Source organism: Odocoileus virginianus, chromosome 4, assembly GCF_023699985.2.
Source record: "Odocoileus virginianus isolate 20LAN1187 ecotype Illinois chromosome 4, Ovbor_1.2, whole genome shotgun sequence".
Classification (NCBI taxonomy): Eukaryota; Metazoa; Chordata; class Mammalia; order Artiodactyla; family Cervidae; genus Odocoileus; species Odocoileus virginianus.
In genome coordinates, this window is record NC_069677.1 from 86,143,947 (window position 1) to 86,160,535 (window position 16,589).

At 46.3% G+C, this 16,589-nt stretch overlaps 1 protein-coding gene across 6 annotated transcripts in view; it reads right to left on the reverse strand.

The window, feature by feature from the left end:
- Positions 1-16,589, reverse strand: part of CLDN14 (claudin 14) — an 82,141-nt gene that overhangs the window by 20,155 nt on the left and 45,397 nt on the right. Inside the window, exon 1 of one of the 6 annotated variants that reach the window (XM_070466963.1) lies at positions 14-895. The exons of 3 other annotated variants lie outside the window; for them this stretch is intronic. The gene's annotated coding sequence lies outside the window, so the exon portion shown is untranslated. Of the gene's footprint in view, positions 1-9; positions 896-16,589 lie in introns of those variants that run through there. 2 more of the 6 variants (XM_070466962.1, XM_070466960.1) reach the window with 2 other exon arrangements.

The following is a 16,589-nucleotide window of genomic DNA, read 5'->3' on the forward strand; positions in this document are numbered from 1 at the left end:
CACACTCACATACAGCGTCCTTGCAGTCCCAGCTGCCTTGCCGGGTCCCCAGCGGCTGTGGGAACTGGCCAGGCCCCAGGTGGCCTGACCCACGGACTCCACTGGACCCTGCCACCCTCCTGCCTCCCTCGGTCACCGACTGGCAGCTTCAAGGCCAGGACATCTGAGCAGCTGGCAGCTAGACAATTACTGTGTCCTTTGGGACAAGCCTACGTGGGCACACATGTCATTTGGTTGGACGGTTAACTGCCCTGTGCACGGAGGAGGCCTCTGGGCCAAGGCAGACTTTCAGGACCAACCAGAAATGCCATCTCTGCCCTTTCAAATAAATGCCCGATATATCAGGGCATCATCATCTCCTCCCTAAAACACTCTCTGGTGACTCTCTGGGGCTGGACAAAGCCTGGACCACCCTGCTGGGCGTCAAAGGTTATCCACAGTCCAGACTGACCCACCTGCCCGCTCTCTGCATCCTCACTTCTCTGCATCTTTATTCATCACCCCAAAGGGGACTGTGCAATTCCTGCCAATGACTGAGACCCGCATGGATACTGTCCTGCTGCCCTGACCACCCAGCCTGCTATAAGCCAATGACCTGGCCATTGCCTTGTTGCTTTGGACTTTTGTTCTGTTGAGCAACACGGAGTTTCTCAACCAGCGGGCTGCTGGGGGCTGCTGGGCACCTGTCAGTGAGTTTTGATCAACATGCAACTGATTCTTGCTTTGTTTTTTCTGGCTATATTTGCAGACATGGGTGGTTCAGGGATGTTGGTGGGGTGTGTGTGTGTTGTAGGCACAGGGCAGATAAAGGGATGGTTGGTGATGAGTTGGAGATGAGTGATCTCACCAAGAAATGACCTTTGAAGGGCGTTCAAGCATGACTGGAGAACCCAATGGGTTCAATATAATCAGTAACAGTCCCCAGATGGTTCTTCTGCAAGTTAGGACTGCAGGAGAGGTTGGCTGAGGGAACTGGGCTGTGCTGGGATTCAGAATGGGCTGAGAACCCCTCGTCACAACTAACTTGTCACACACATCTGTCCCTGCCTCATTAATATCATCATTGAAGTTCCAAGAGCAGTGATTAGGCTCCTGAGTTCTTTCCCCAGCGCTCATCAACCTGCCTGACTCTGGCTGGTGCTTAGGAAGAGACACGGTGAAGGAACTCAGGTGTGGGTGAATGGCCTGGGCATGGACCCGAGCCTGCCCTGTATCCCTGGCAACAGGACTGGGAAGGCAAGGATGGGAGCATCTTGTGTCTGGGGTCTGGAGCAGGGGTTCAGAAGTGTCTGTGAGTTATCACTGATGGAGGATTCACAACCCACATCCACATAGCTTGCTTTATTTATTTATTTTTGTCTCTTCTCCAGACATAACTGTCCCAAACAAGATCATCTTTAGTTCAGGGTCATTCATAAGCCCTGATCCTCTTCTATTAATATTTAGAGATAACTCACTATATTTTATACACTAAAAAATGCACCCATCTTATTTATAATATTATGCTGGGAACATCTTTGAAATTATTTTTGTAATTCTGCCTCTGGGATGATTCGGCTCTATGTGATACATTTCATTCACAACTACCTTTGATTTCTTGACTCTGTTGGTAGAATCTTGATGGTCGAATCTTAGGCAGTCCTGCAGAGAGAGACAGCCTCTAATTGTGATAAAATATCATGACGTTTTTGAGAACACTGCATTCAGTAATGAAAGAAGTGGACACAACGTTAATGTTTTGCAGACTTCTATAAAAACTTGATTTTCCTCTGGAACAAGTCAGTCCTATTCTGGGCTTAAGAGTGAAAGCTCCCAGGCCCGCAGCCCTGGTCTGTGGCTGCTGGTGGATAAAAGGGCCAGAGGGCAAAGTCAGAGGGACTCTCTGTGACTCAATCCAAGTGTAAGAGTATCGATCCTATTTTCATTTGTTGAATATTTCTTGAATTACAGCATGTGTGAGCTTGATGGGAAGACAGACACCGCTGCGTCATCCTCGGACTATGGGGGTCACCGGCACACACAGCCGCTGCACCAGTGACCATTAGGCAAGGAAGCCAGGCTTGGGAAAGCTTGATGGGGAAACAGTGGAAACAGTGGCTGACTTTATTTTGGGGTGGGGGCTCCAAAATCACTGCAGATGGTGACTGCAGCCATGAAACTGAAAGACACTTACTCCTTGGAAGGAAAATTATGACCAACCTAGACAGCATATTAAAAACCAGAGATATTACTTTGCCAACAAAGGTTTGTCTAGTCAAGGCTATGGTTTTTCCAGTGGTCATGTATGGATGTTAGAATTGGGCTATCAAGAAAACTGAGCGCCAAAGAACTGATGTTTTTGAACTGTGGTGTTGGAGAAGACTCTTGAGAGTCCCGTGGACTGCAAGGAGATCCCACCAGTCCATTCTAAAGGAAATCAGTCCTGAATATTCATTGGAAGGACTGATGTTGAAGCTGAAACTCCAATACTTTGTCCACCTGATGTGAAGAGCTGACTCATTTGAAAAGACCTTGATGCTGGGAAAGATTGAAGGTGGGAAGAGAAGGGGATGACAGAGGATGAGATGGTTGGATGGCATCACTGACTTGATGGACATAAGTTTGAGTAAGCTCCAGGAGTTGGTGATGGACAGGGAGGTCTGTTGTGCTGCAGTCCATGGGATCGTAAAGAGTGGGACACAACTAGCAACTGAACTGAACTGAACTAGGCGTGGGGCTCCAGCCCTCCTCTCCCACCCAGGATCCTCATCATCACTCCTCCTCACTGCCATCCAGATCTGCCCTTAGATTTTTTTAAACTCTAAGGTGTAAATGACTAATAGTGGTTTAACATATTGTCCCTCCCAGGAGGTATTTTTAAGTCTAATGGATAAAGATTTAGTAGTGAAATTTCAAGCACCAATCAGGGTGTACAGGAGGATTTGGGAAAGGAGAGTGGTGAGCACTTTTTTTTAACACCTCCAATCACTCCATTAGGGCTTCCCAGGTGGCATAGTGATAAAGAATCTGCTTGCTAATTCAGGAGATGCCAGAGACAGATGAGGGTTTGATCCCTGGCTCAGGAAGATCCCCTGGAGGAGGAAATGACAACTCACTCCAGTATTCCTGCCTGGAGAATCCCATGGACAGAGGAGCCTGGCACAGGCTACAGTCCATGGGGTCTCAAAGAGTCAGACACGACTGAGCACACACGTATAGGCAGTCATTCCATTGAGTTAGGGCAACCTCTGTCCTTATGGATATGATAGAAACCAGTAGATATTTTGGATTAAATGGATGGATGATGGATGAATGGATGGACAGATAGATGACGGATGGGTAGTTAAGTGATAAATGTTGTTGTTGTTTAGCTGCTAAGTCTTGTCTGACTCCTTGTGATCCTGTGAACTGTATTCTGCCGGACTCCTCTGTCCACAGGATTTCCCAGATAAGAGTACTGGAGAAGGGGGCCATTTCCTTCTCCAGGGGATCTTCCTGACCCAGGGATGGAACCCGTGTCTCCTGCAGTGGCAGGCAGATTCTTTACCACTGAGCCATCAGGGAAGTCCATAGGTAGGTGAATAGATAATCTTTATTCTATCTAGACTGGTCGTTGAAGCTTGATTTATTTTATGATTCCTCATATATCCAGGCTAGGGACTAACATACATTAGGAAGTTGGTAGAAGTTGGTAGAATAAATGGATAAGTAAAAAGAATGTTATGACTTTCAGTTACTATAATACTTTGGGTCCCCTTTGAGTGGACTCAGCTATCTTGCTGGGATAGAGGCCACTGTAAAATTTGACCTTGGTCAATTCATTGGCAGTAAATCCTGCCAGACGCACAACACTTCCATGAAATCCTTTCTGAGTGGTTTCATGTTAACTTTGCAGAACTCTGACTTTCCTGGTATTAATAATAACAATGATACTGAACTCATTGTGGGCTACTTATTATTTTAAGCACATCACATATATTCAATAATTTTATCCTAAAAACAGCCTGATGCTTCAGGTATAGTATTAGCCCTTCCCCTAATTTTATGGGGATGGGGAAATGGAGGCTCTGAGAAGTTAAATAACCTGTTCAAGGTCACATTTGAATGCAGGCAGATTGACCTCAGCATCTGAGCTCATATAGCCACATAGTCAGCACTGGGTATCCATGGGTTTGGCATTCACAGATTCAATCAACCATGAGTCAAAAAATATGCGAAAAAAATTTTCTAATATAGATCAATGGAACAAAATAGAAAGCCCAGAGATAAATCCATATACCTACGAACACCTTATCTTTGACAAAGGAGGCAAGGAATATACAATGGAAAAAAGACAACCTCTTTAACAAGTGGTGCTGGGAAAACTGGTCAACCACTTGTAAAAGAATGAAACCAGAACACTTTCTAAAACCATACACAAAAATAAACTAAAAATGGGTTAAAGATCTAAATGTAAGACCAGAAACTATAAAACTCCTAGAGGAGAACATAGGCAAAACACTCTCCGACATAAATCACAGCAAGATCCTCTATGATACACCTCCCAGAATATTGGAAATAAAAGCAAAAATAAACAAATGGGACATAATTAAACTTAAAAGCTTTTGCAACAACAAAGGAAACTATAAGCAAGGTGAAAAGACAGCCTTCAGAATGGGAGAAAATAATAGCAAATGAAGAAACAGACAAAGGATTAATCTCAAAAATATACAAGCAACTCCTGCAGCTCAATTCCAGAAAAAATAAATGACCCAATCAAAAAATGGGGCAAAGATCTAAACAGACATTTCTCCAAAGAAGACATACAGATGGCTAACAAACACATGAAAAGATGCTCAACATCACTCATTATCAGAGAAATGCAAATCAAAACCTCAATGAGGTACCATTACACACCAGTCAGAATGGCTGCTGTCCAACAGTCTACAAGCAATAAATGCTGGAGAGGGTGTGGAGAAAAGGGAACCCTCTTACACTGTTGGTGGGAATGCACACTAGTACAGCCACTATGGAGAACAGTGTGGAGATTCCTTAAAAAACTGGAAATAGAACTGCCATATAACCCAGCAATCCCACTGCTGGGCATACACACCGAGGAAACCAGATCTGAAAGAGACACGTGCACCCCAATGTTCATCGCAGCACTGTTTATAATAGCCAGGACATGGAAGCAACCTAGATGCCCAACAGCAGATGAATGGATAAGGAAGCTGTGGTACATATACACCATGGAATATTACTCAGCCATTAAAAAGAATTCATTTGAATCAGTTCTAATGAGATGGATGAAACTGGAGCCCATTATACAGAGTGAAGTAAGCCAGAAAGAGAAAGACCAATACAGTATACTAATGCATATATATGGAATTTAAAAAGATGGTAACAATAACTCTATATGCAAAACAGAAAAAGAGACACAGATGTACAGAACAGACTTTTAGACTCTGTGGGAGAAGGCAAGGGTGGGATGTTCTGAGAGAATAGCACTGAAACAAGTATACTATCAAGGGTGAAACAGATCACCAGCCCAGGTGGGATGCATGAGACAAGTGCTCAGGGCTGGTGCACTGGGAAGACCCAGAGGGATGGGATGGGGAGGGAGGCGGGAGAGGGGATCGGGATGGGGAACACATGTAAATCCACGGTTGATTCATGTCAATGTATGACAAAAACCACTACAATATTGTAAAGTAATTAGCCTCCAACTAATAAAAATAAATGGAAAAAAAATAAAAATAAAAAGGCATGGAGGGTTATGAAAAATAAAAATTAAAAAGAATTTTTTTTCTAGGAAGTTCCAAAATGCAAAACTTGAGTTTGCCACATGCTGTCAGCTACTTGTGTTGTTGGAAGAGGTATTTGTCATGACCAGTGGGTCCTCTCAGCAAAAGTCTGTTAGCCTTTGCCCTGCTTCATTTTGTACTCCAAGGCCAAATTTGCCTGTTACTCCAGGTATCTCTTGACTTCCTATTTTGCCTTCCAGTCCCTTATAATGAAAAGGACATTTTTTTTTTTTTTTTTTTTTGGTGTTTGTTCTAGAAGGTCTTGTAGGTCTTCATAGAACCGTTCAACTTCAGCTTTTTCTGCATTACTGGTTGGGGCATAGACTTGGATTACTGTGATATTGAATGGTTTGCCTTAGAAACAAACAGAGATCATTCTGTTATTTTTGAGATTGCACCCAAGAACTGCATTTCAGACTCTTTTGTTGATTGTAATGCCTACTCCATTTCTTCTAAGGGAGTCTTGCCCACAGTAGTAGATATAATGGTCATCTGAGTTAAATTCACCCATTCCAGTCCATTTTAGTTCACTGATTCCTAAAATGACAACATTCACTCTTCCCATCTCTTGTTTGACCACTTCCAATTGACCTTTATTCATGGACCTAACATTCCAGGTTCCTGTGTAATATTGCTCTTTACAGCATCGGACTTTGCTTCCATCACCAGTCACATCCACAGCTGGGTATTGTTTTTGCTTTGGCTCCATCTCTTCATTCTTTCTGGAGTTATTTCTCCATTGATCTCCAGTAGCATATCGGGCACCTACCGACCTGGGGAGTTCATCTTTCAGTGTCATACCATTTTACCTTTTCATACTGTTCATCGAATTCTCAAGGTAAGAATTCTGAAGTGGTTTGCCATTCCCTTCTCCAGTGGACCACATTTTGTCAGACCTCTCCACCATGACCCAGCCGTCTTGGGTGGCCCTAAATGGCATGGCTCATAGTTTCATTGAGTTAGACAAGGCTGTGGTCCATGTGATCAGTTTGATTAGTCTCCTGTGATTGTGGCTTTCATTCTGTCTGCCCTCTGATGGATAAGGATAAAAGGCTTATTGAAGCTTCCTGGTGGGACAGACTGACTGTGGGGGAAACTGGGTCTTGTCCTCATGGGCAGGGTCATGCTCAGTAAATCTTTAATCCAATTTTCTGTTGATGGGTGGGGCTATGTTCCCTCCCTGTCCTTTGACCTGAGGCCAAACTATGGTGGAGGTAATGAAGATAATGGTGACCTCTTTCAAAAGGTCCCATGCATGGATTGCCACCCTCAGTGCCCCCGACCCTGCAGCAGGCCACTGCCTACCCATGCCTCCACTGGAGACTCCTGGACATGGGCAAGTCTGGGTCAGTCTCTTGTGGGGTCACTGCTCCTTTCTCCTGGGTCCTGGTGTGCACAAGGTTTTGTTTGTGCCCTCCCAGAGTCTGTTTCCCCAGCCCTGTGTAAGTTCTGGCGGCTCTATGGTGGGGTTAATGGTGCCCTCCTCCAAGAGGGCTTATGCCATGCCCAGGTCTGCTGCACCCAGAGCCCCTGCCCCTGCGGTGTCCACTGCTGACCACACCTCCGCGGGAGACACCAACATTGAAAGGCAGGTCTGGCTCAGTCTCTGTGGAGTCTCCTGGTGTGCACAAGATCTTGTTTGAGCCCTCTGAGCATCTCTGGTGGGGATGGGGTTTGATTCTAAATGCGATTTCACCCCTGCTACTGTCTTGCTGGGGCTTCTCCTTTGCCCATGGATGTGGGGTAATCTTTGAAGTCAAAGATGGAGAAGCTCTATACAATGGATAAAAACAAGACTGGGAGCTGACTGTGGCTCAGATCATGAATTCCTTATTGCCAAATTCAGACTTAAATTGAAGAAAGTAGAGAAAACCATTAGACCATTCAGGTATGACCTAAATCAAATCCCTTATGATTATACAGTGGAAGTGACAAATAGATTCAAGGGATTAAATCTGATAGACAGAGTGCCTGAAGAACTATGGACAGAGGTTCATGACACTGTACAGGAGGCAGGAATCAAGACCATCCCCAAGAAAAAGAAGTGCAAAAAGGCAAAATGGTTGTCTGAGGAGGACTTACAAGTAGCTGAGAAAAGAAGACACTAAAGGCAAAGGAGAAAAGGAAAGATATATCCACTTGAATGCAGAGTTCCACAGAATAGCAAGGAGAGATAAGAATGCCTTCCTCAGTGATCAATGCAAAGCAACAGAGGAAAAGAGTAGAATGGGAAAGATTAGAGATCTCTTCAAGAAAATTAGAGATACCAAGGGAACATTTCATTGCAAAGATGGGTACAATAAAGGACAGAATGGTATGGACCTAACAGAAGCAGAAGATACTAAGAAGAGGTGGCAAGAATACACAGAACTATACAAAAAAGATCTTCATGACCCAGATAACCACGGTGGTATGATAACCCACCTAGAGCTAGACATCCTGGAATGTGAAGTCAAGTGGGCCTTAGGAAGCTCACTACAACCAAAGCCAGTGGAGGTGATGGAATTTCAGTTGAGCTATTTGAAATCCTAAAGATGATGCTGATAAAGTGCTGCACTCAATATGCCAGCAAATTTGGAACTCAGAAGTGGGCACAGGACTGGGAAAGGTCAGTTTTCATTCCAATGCCAAAGAATGTTCAAACTATTGCACAATTGCACTCATCTCATATGCTAGCAAAGTAATACTCAAAATTCTCCAAGCCATTTCAACAGTATGTGAACCGTGAATTTCCAGATGTGCAAGTTGGATTTAGAAAAGGCAGAGGAACCAGAGGTCAAATTGCCAACATCCGTTGGGTCATCGAAAAAACCAGAGAGTTCCAGAAAAACATATCTACTTCTGCTGTATTCACTATGCCAAAGCCTTTGATTGTGTGGATCACAACAAACTGTGGAAAATTCTTCAAGAGATGGGAATACCAGACCACCTGACCTGCTTCCTGAGAAATGTGTATGCAGGTCAAGAAGCAATAGTTGGGACTGGACATGGAACAATGGACTGGAACAATTTCCAAGTTGGGAAAGGAGTATGTCAAGGCTATATATTGTCACCCTGCTTATTTAACTTATACAAAGAGTACATCATGTGAAATGCTGGGCTGGATGAAGCACAAGATGGAATCAAGATTGCCAGGAGAAATATCAATAACCTCAGACATGCAGATGACACCACTCTTATGGCAGAAAGTGAAGAAGAACTAAAGAGCCTCTTGATGAAAGTGAAAGAGGAGAGTGAAAAAGTTGGCTTAAAACTCAACATTCAAAACACGAAGATCATGGCATCTGGTCCCATCACTTCATGGCAAATATACGGGGAAACAATGGAAACAGTGACAGACTTTAATTTCTTGGGCTCCAAAATCACTGCAGATGGTGACTGCAGCCATAAAATTAAAAGACACTTGCTCCTTGGAAGAAAAGTTACGACTAACCTAGATAGCATATTAAAAACCAGAGACATTACTTTGCCAACAAAGGTGCATCTAGACAAGGCTATGGTTTTTCCAGTGGTCATGTATGGATGTGAAAGTTGGGCTATTAAGAAAACTGAGTGCCGAAAAATTGATGCTTTTGAACTGTGGTGTTGGAGAAGACTCTTGAGAGTCCCTTGGACTGCAAGGATATCAAATAAGTCAGTCCTAAAGGAAATCAGTTCTGAATATTCATTGGAAGGACTGATGCTGAAGCTGAAACTCCAATACTTTGGCCACCTCATGCAAAGAGTTGACTCATTTGAAAAGACCCTGATACTGGGAAGGATTGAAGGCAGGCGGAGAAGGGGACACAGAGGATGAGATGGTTGGATGGCATCACCGACTTGATGGACATGAGTTTGAACAAACTTTGGGAGTGGTGATGGACAGGGAAGCCTGGAATGCTTCAGTCCATGGGGTTGCAAAGAGTTGGACACGACGGAGCGACTGAACTGTACTGACTGACCTGTCAGCTATTTATATTATATTAGGTATTATAAGGAACTTGAGATGCTTTAAAGTGTATGGGAGGATGTGCATAAGTTATATACGCAAATACTATGTTGTTTTATACAAAAGACTTGAGCATCCTCAGATTTGGGCTCGGGGGGAGGAGGTTGGAGCAGCTACCTGCAGATACTAAGAGACAAGGGTGTGGGTGACTTGTCCAAAGTTAGCTGGAAGCCGCAAGCTCTCCTCAAACCCCTGCTAGAGCCCGCTCAGCTGAGCATCACCAAGCCATCCGCACTGACAGGTGCATTTGTATTTGACTCAGCTCTGCCTCCATCTCTGCTGGGATCAGGTGGCTGTGGGTGGAGCTCAGTCCCTAGCCAGCTTTGCATCTCATAGACCATGGGCTGTACTGAGAGCACAGAGCCCTCGCTTTCTTTCAAACTATCAACCTGTTTGCGTAGGAACTGACCGGCTGGGCCTTGGGCTGTTCCTGACCCTCTGTCTGGGGTTGCAGGGGCTGTGTCCAGGGAGGTCCAGAGAGCAAAGCTCAAGGCAGCTCCCTCTTCTGAGGCCTTCTGAGGGGTCACACGGTGAAGGACAGGGGGATTCTTCTCTGCTTACAGGTAACTGGAGAGCACAGGTCAGTCTTGGAAAGGGAGTCCCCAGCTTTGGTTGAAAGAACCTGAGCTCACGGTTGGTGAGGATGCAGTTGGATGGGATGATGGATGGATGATGTCCAGTGCAGAGATCGCTGAAGGAGAGGTTTTGTCATCCCTTTGCGGAGAGGGCTGTGGCGGGTGCCCGCAGGCTAAGTGCTGGTTTGGGGGCTGGGACCTTTGGGATCCCAGCACTGATGATGCTGTTATCCAGGGCAGACCCATCTTGGCGGAACGGACTCCTTTCCTGCCTGCCGTTGGCTTAGCTGGGATGAGAAGCTAGGACCAGCCCAGGTGCATACCTGAGTGGACGACAGCATCAGCAACAGACATTTCAACATAATCCTGTGTTTGCTAATTGCTCTTTTGTGCTTCGGACACAGTAAGATTTAACCTTTTGGATGAAATAGATACCAGTAATTTTCCAGCTGAGAAGCCAGGGATCATCTGATCAGTGACAACAAAAAATTACATCTTAAACTATAAAAAGGTTGAAAGAAAGGAATGTGGGTTCTCAGCAGAAATCTGTACAAAAATCTGTATAATCAAAGCTATGGATTTCTTGGTAGTCCTGTACAGAAATGAGAGCTGGACCATGAAGAAGGCTGAGTGCTGAAGAATTGAGGCATTTGAACTGTGGTGCTGGAGAAGACTCTTGAGAGTCCCTTGAGATCAAACCAGTCAATCCTAAAGGAAATCAACCCTGAATATTCATTGAAAGGACTGATGTTGAAGTTCCAATACTTTGGCCACCTGATGAGAAGTGCCAACTCATTGAAATAGATCCTGATGCTGGGAAAGATTGAAGGCGGGAGGAAAAGGGGGTGACAGGAGATGAGATGGTTAGATAGCATCAAGGACTCAATGGGCATGAGTTTAAGCAAGCTCCGGGAGATAGTGAGGGACAAGGAAACCTGTCGTGCTGTGGTCTATGAGGTTGAAAAGGGTAGCACCCAACCTAACAACTGAACAACAACAGCAAATGTTTGCTATTCACAATAGCCAAGAGGTGGCTATTCACAATAACCCAGATGCTCATAGATGGGTAAATGGATAATCAAAGAGTGGGCTCTCCAAACAATGGAATGTTTCTTAGCGTTAAAAAGGAATGGAATTCTGATATATGCTACCACGTGGATGAACCATGAAGGCATTAGGCTAAGTGAAATAATCCAGTCACAAGAGGTCACTGTTGTATGATTCAGCTACCTTATAAGGTCCTAGTAGCACAGTCAGTAAAGAATCTACCTGCAATGCAGGAGGCCTGGGTTTGACCCCTGGGTTGGGAAGACCCCCCGAAGAAGGAAAGGGCAATGCACTCTAGTATTCTTGCCTGGAGAATTCCATGGACAGAGGAGCCTGGCGGGCTACAGTCCATAGGGTTGCCAGAGTTGGTCACAACTTAGCAACTAAACCACCACCAAAGCAGTCAGTCACGCTGGATTCAGCAGCGTCCCTCTTCTAGCTACTTCTGACAAACTAATGCCAAATCCAGATCCTGGCCACCTGGCAGGATGAACCACTCACTCTCAGGGGATTTTCTGCAGCAAATGCTTCCTTCCTCGTGGGCTCACCGTGGTTATGCCACTCTGCCTGAGTAGGCAGGCCTGGCATCGCATGGGGAGGCGGTGTGGAGTGGTGAAGCCGACTGCAGGCTTCTGCGGGCGGGTAGCATCAGGTGGCGCTGGAGAAGGCTGCGAGGCCATCCACCTGCCTATCCGGCCACCCTGGACTCCTCCTAATTGTACCCCTTGACTCACAATAAAGTCCCATGACGCCAGGTGTCTCACCTCGGGGGTGCCTCGCGCCTTGTCATTTACTAAGGGCTCTCGCACAGACTGTTACTGAGTCACGCAGACACCTCTGAGAGGCAGCTGCTATCATCGCCAGGCATCTTGTCCCGCCCTCACAGCCGATCAGAGAAAGAGCCAGGCTCCTGATCTAAGCCCGCAGTTCTCTCCTGCACAAGCTGCCAGCCCGGTGTTGCCAACCCTCCCTCTAGCTATTAGAAAAGCCACTGGTTATGAGCAGCTGGGCTCAAGGTGGCACTCTGCAAGCAAGCCCCAAGCCCACAGCCAAGATTTGCTGAATGAACAAGCGTGGGTCTCAACACAGTTTTGTGAAAAGTCTTTCCTCCACCCTGGAGGCTAGCTTACGTCCATTACAGCTAACAGATCAGGATGACTTGGAGAGGGTCTCACTTGAAACGTCTTCAAAATACCTTGGTTGCCATGAATTTACCCAGGCAGCACACGGATGAGAGTCAGAGGCTCCTGAGATGTGTTCAGATACTATCAGGGCCTTTTCAAAAGGGAGAGGAACCTGAATATTGACCCCGATCATCTGGGAAGATGCTTGTTCACACTGCCCTCCATCTCTGCTTCCTGCCCCATCCTCTCTTGTTTATACACATGCACACACAATGGACACACGGACACACACTGGCCTTCAAGGGCTTCCCCGGTGGCTCACATGGTAAAGAATCTGCCTGCAACGCGGGAGCCCTGGGTTCAATCCCTGGGTTGGGAAGATCCCCTGGAGAAGGGCATGGCAACCCACTGCAGTACTCTTGCCTGGAGAATCCCCATGGACAGAGGAGCCTGGTGGACTATAGTTCATGGGGTCGCAAAGAGGCGGACACGACTGAGCACAGCAGCGCGCACATTCATGCAAACACACAGACCCACACTTTTTCTTAAAGTCAATTTTGGCAGCAGCAAAGAAAAATATTTCCAATCCTCTGTAAATAAGGTTAAAAGGAGGACTTCCCTGGTGGCTCAGGGGTTAAAGAACAAATCCGCCTGCCAATGCAGGAGACACAGGTTCGATGTCTGGTCTGGGAAGATCCCACATGCCTCCGAGCAACTAAGCCCACGCACCACAATGACTGAACCTGTGCTCTTGAACCTGAGAGCCACAACTACTGAGCCCTTGAACCATAACTAATGAAGCCCGCACGTCTGCGTGCCCTAGAGCCCATGCTCCACCACAAGAGAAGCCACTGCAATGAGAAGCCCACTCAGTGCAAGGAAGAATAGCCCCCGCTCACGACAGCTAGAGAAAAGCCTACACAGCAACTAACACCCAGCACAGCCAAAAAGAAATACTTAAAATATCAAAAATAAGGTAAAAAGGAGAACAACTTTGAACCAGAGAAAGAGCTTCCTTCCATCAGGTGAAATGAGGAGGCTGAATGCCCTTCACCACTTTCAGTCCCAGACACTGGTCAATGGCCTCCCCAAGCCTTGATCCCAGCAAATTGACAGGGCCACATGGGGACCGCAGGGCACATTTCCAGTCTGTGAACCAGGGTCCCCCCTCACAGTCTCCTCTCTAAGGCTCACACTCTGAAACAAGTCACTTCCACTGCTCTCCATGGTGTTCCATGATCCAGAATCTCCCTTTGCAGCCAGAGGCCTCTCCTGTAAAGAGGATCACCAGAACCCAGGACCATGAGCTCAAAGCTTGCGAAGGCAGAACAGCGGAGAATGTACTGTTACAGAGAGACCACGAAAATAAAGAAAGGGAGCCCAAGGTCAACTTAAAATGAGGGTTTTTTTTTTTTCCATTTCTAAGTGCTTGGGGGATTTTTGATGTTGGTTTCATGGAAATTTATTTTTGCAGAGGAGACTGTGTTTGCTACAAGATCTCGCTGTGTTCATTTAGCCCAGTAATAAAAACCATCTGCCTGAAGTCCTTTTTGGAAAGAGAAGGAGTATAAACAAATAAGCAAATGGTTATAAAAGACCAGGGGGAGGAGGAGGGCTGTTTCAGAAGGAAGGGGAGGTGAACCCAAAGCAAGTGCGAAAGGCCAGTATTTTCACAGGAGCTCTGACTTCTGAAGGGACATGTCAGGCTGTTATGAAAACATATACTGGGTTCAAGTAAATATGGCATGTTTGGGAGGACGAGTGAGGAGGAGAAGGCACCACTCCCTTCCCAGGCTCTCATTCTGGGCTTGGGGTTTTATCACAGGAGTAAAAACGATATTACGGGGACTTCCCTGGTGATCCAGCGGTTGAGAATCTGCCTTGCAATGCAGGGGACACAGGTTTAATTCCTGGTTGGGGAACTAAGATCCCATCTGTTTGGGGACAAGTAAGTCTGAGCGCTGCAACTCGAGAAGCAAGCCCACAACAACTGCTGAGTCCATGCACCACAACTAGAGAGAAGCCTGCACACCACAGTGAAAGATCCTGCATGCCGCAACTAAAGATGTGACACAGCTAAATAAATATTTTTAAAAAGAACAATGTTAGGAAACATTAACCTAGAAGCCCCAAACTCACATCTACTGAGAACCTCAGGTAGTGGTGGTTTAGTCACTCAGTCTTGTCCAACTCTTTTGCGACCCCATGTACTGTAGCCCGCCAGGCTCCTCTGTCCATGGGGTTACCCAGGCAAGAATACTGGAGTGGGTTGCCATTTCCTTCTCCAGGGGATCTTCCCGACCCAGGGATCAAACCCTGGTCTCCTGCAAAGTTTTTACCAACTGAGCGATCAGGGAAGCCCTAAGAACCTCAGACGTGACCTTATTGGGAAACAGTCTTTGTAGATTTAATTAGTGAAGGTCACACTAGATTGGTAAGATGAGATTGGTCCTAAAGGAGATCAGTCCTGGGTGTTCATTGGAAGGACTGATGTTTAAGCTGAAACTCCAATACTTTGGCCACCTGATGTGAAGAGCTGACTCATTTGAAAAGACCCTGATGCTGGGAAAGATTTAGGGCAGGAGGAGAAGGGGACGACAGAGGATGGGATGCTTGGATGGCATCACCGACTCAATGGACATGGGTTTGGGTGAACTCCGGGAGTTGGTGATGGACAGGGAGGCCTGGTGTGCTGCGGTTCATGGGATCGCAAAGAGACAGACATGACTGAGTGACTGAACTGAACTGATACTAGATTGGAGTGAACCCTAAATCGAATGGCTGTTTTCCTCACAGGAAGAGAAGAGACACACAGAAGAGAAAACGATATGAAGGCGGAGTGGTTGGGATGATGCACCTACAAGCCAAGGGAAGCCAAAGGATGCCAGAAGCCGGCAGAGGCTGGAAGAGGCTGGATGGATTCTCCCCTACAGCCCTCAGAGCCTTCGGGGAGGACCGCCCTGCTGACATCTTGATTTTGGACTTCTGGCTTCTAGAACTGGGAAAGGATAACATTCTGTTGTTTTAAGCTTCCAAGTTTGTGATGAGTTATTATGGAAACTCAGGCAGCCCCCTTTCTGGCTGGGAGCTGCATAGGTTGGGACAGATGGGGCATATTAGGATCAAGAACGTGGCCAAAGGGCTTCCCAGGTGATTCAGTGGCAAAGAATCTGCCTGCCAAGCAAGAGACACGGGTCCGATCTCTGGGTTGGGAAGATCCTCTGGAAAAGGAAATAGCAACCCGCTCCTGTTTTCTTGCCTGGAGAATCCCCATGGACAGAGGAACCTGGCAGGCTACAGTCCATAGGGCCACAAAAGAGTCAAACACAACTTAGTGACTAAACAACAGCCACAACAATGTGGTCAAATTCTCGGCCCCTAAGTCAGGAGTATAGGTCCAGGAGTAGGGCAGAATGGACTTTGAAATAATATGTTGATCTAGATTTTTTTTTTCCTCCCGTTTTGGTTTGTTTTCCTCTCACTGGAAAAGAGAGAGAGACTCTTCTGGGCTCAAGGATTGAGAAGACAACCTCAGAGTGACCCCCAGGGTCACCTCCATGGACAGGTGGGGTCCCCTAAAAGTCCCAGCTGAGTTGGGAGATGGTGAGTAGAGAAGTCCTTCTGGCTTCCTGAGGAGGCAGAACATGGAGAAGTAGCAGGAAGGACTAGGTTTTGGCTTCCGACAGCTAATATAGGTTATGTCTCCAGCAAGACAGTGTTCTTGAAGGCCAAGTATTGGCAAGAGATAATTTTCAAAATTCCTTTAGGTCCTGTGTGTGCGCTCTTGTGTGCTCAATTGTGTCCGACTCTTGGAGGCCCCACGGACTGGAGCCCACGAGGCTCCTCTGTCCATAGGATTTCCCCAGGCAAGAATACTGGAGTGGGTTGCCATTTCTTTCTCCAGCAGATCTGCCCAACCCAGGGATCCAACCCATGTCTCCTGCATCTCCTGAACTGGCAGGAGGACTCTTTGCCACTAGTGCCACCTGGGAAGCCCCCTTTAGCTCATAGTCCCATATAAAGATTCAGACTCAGAGATTTGATTCCTAAGGTTCTTATAATCCAGATCACTCACGAGTTTCTGCCACGAGGG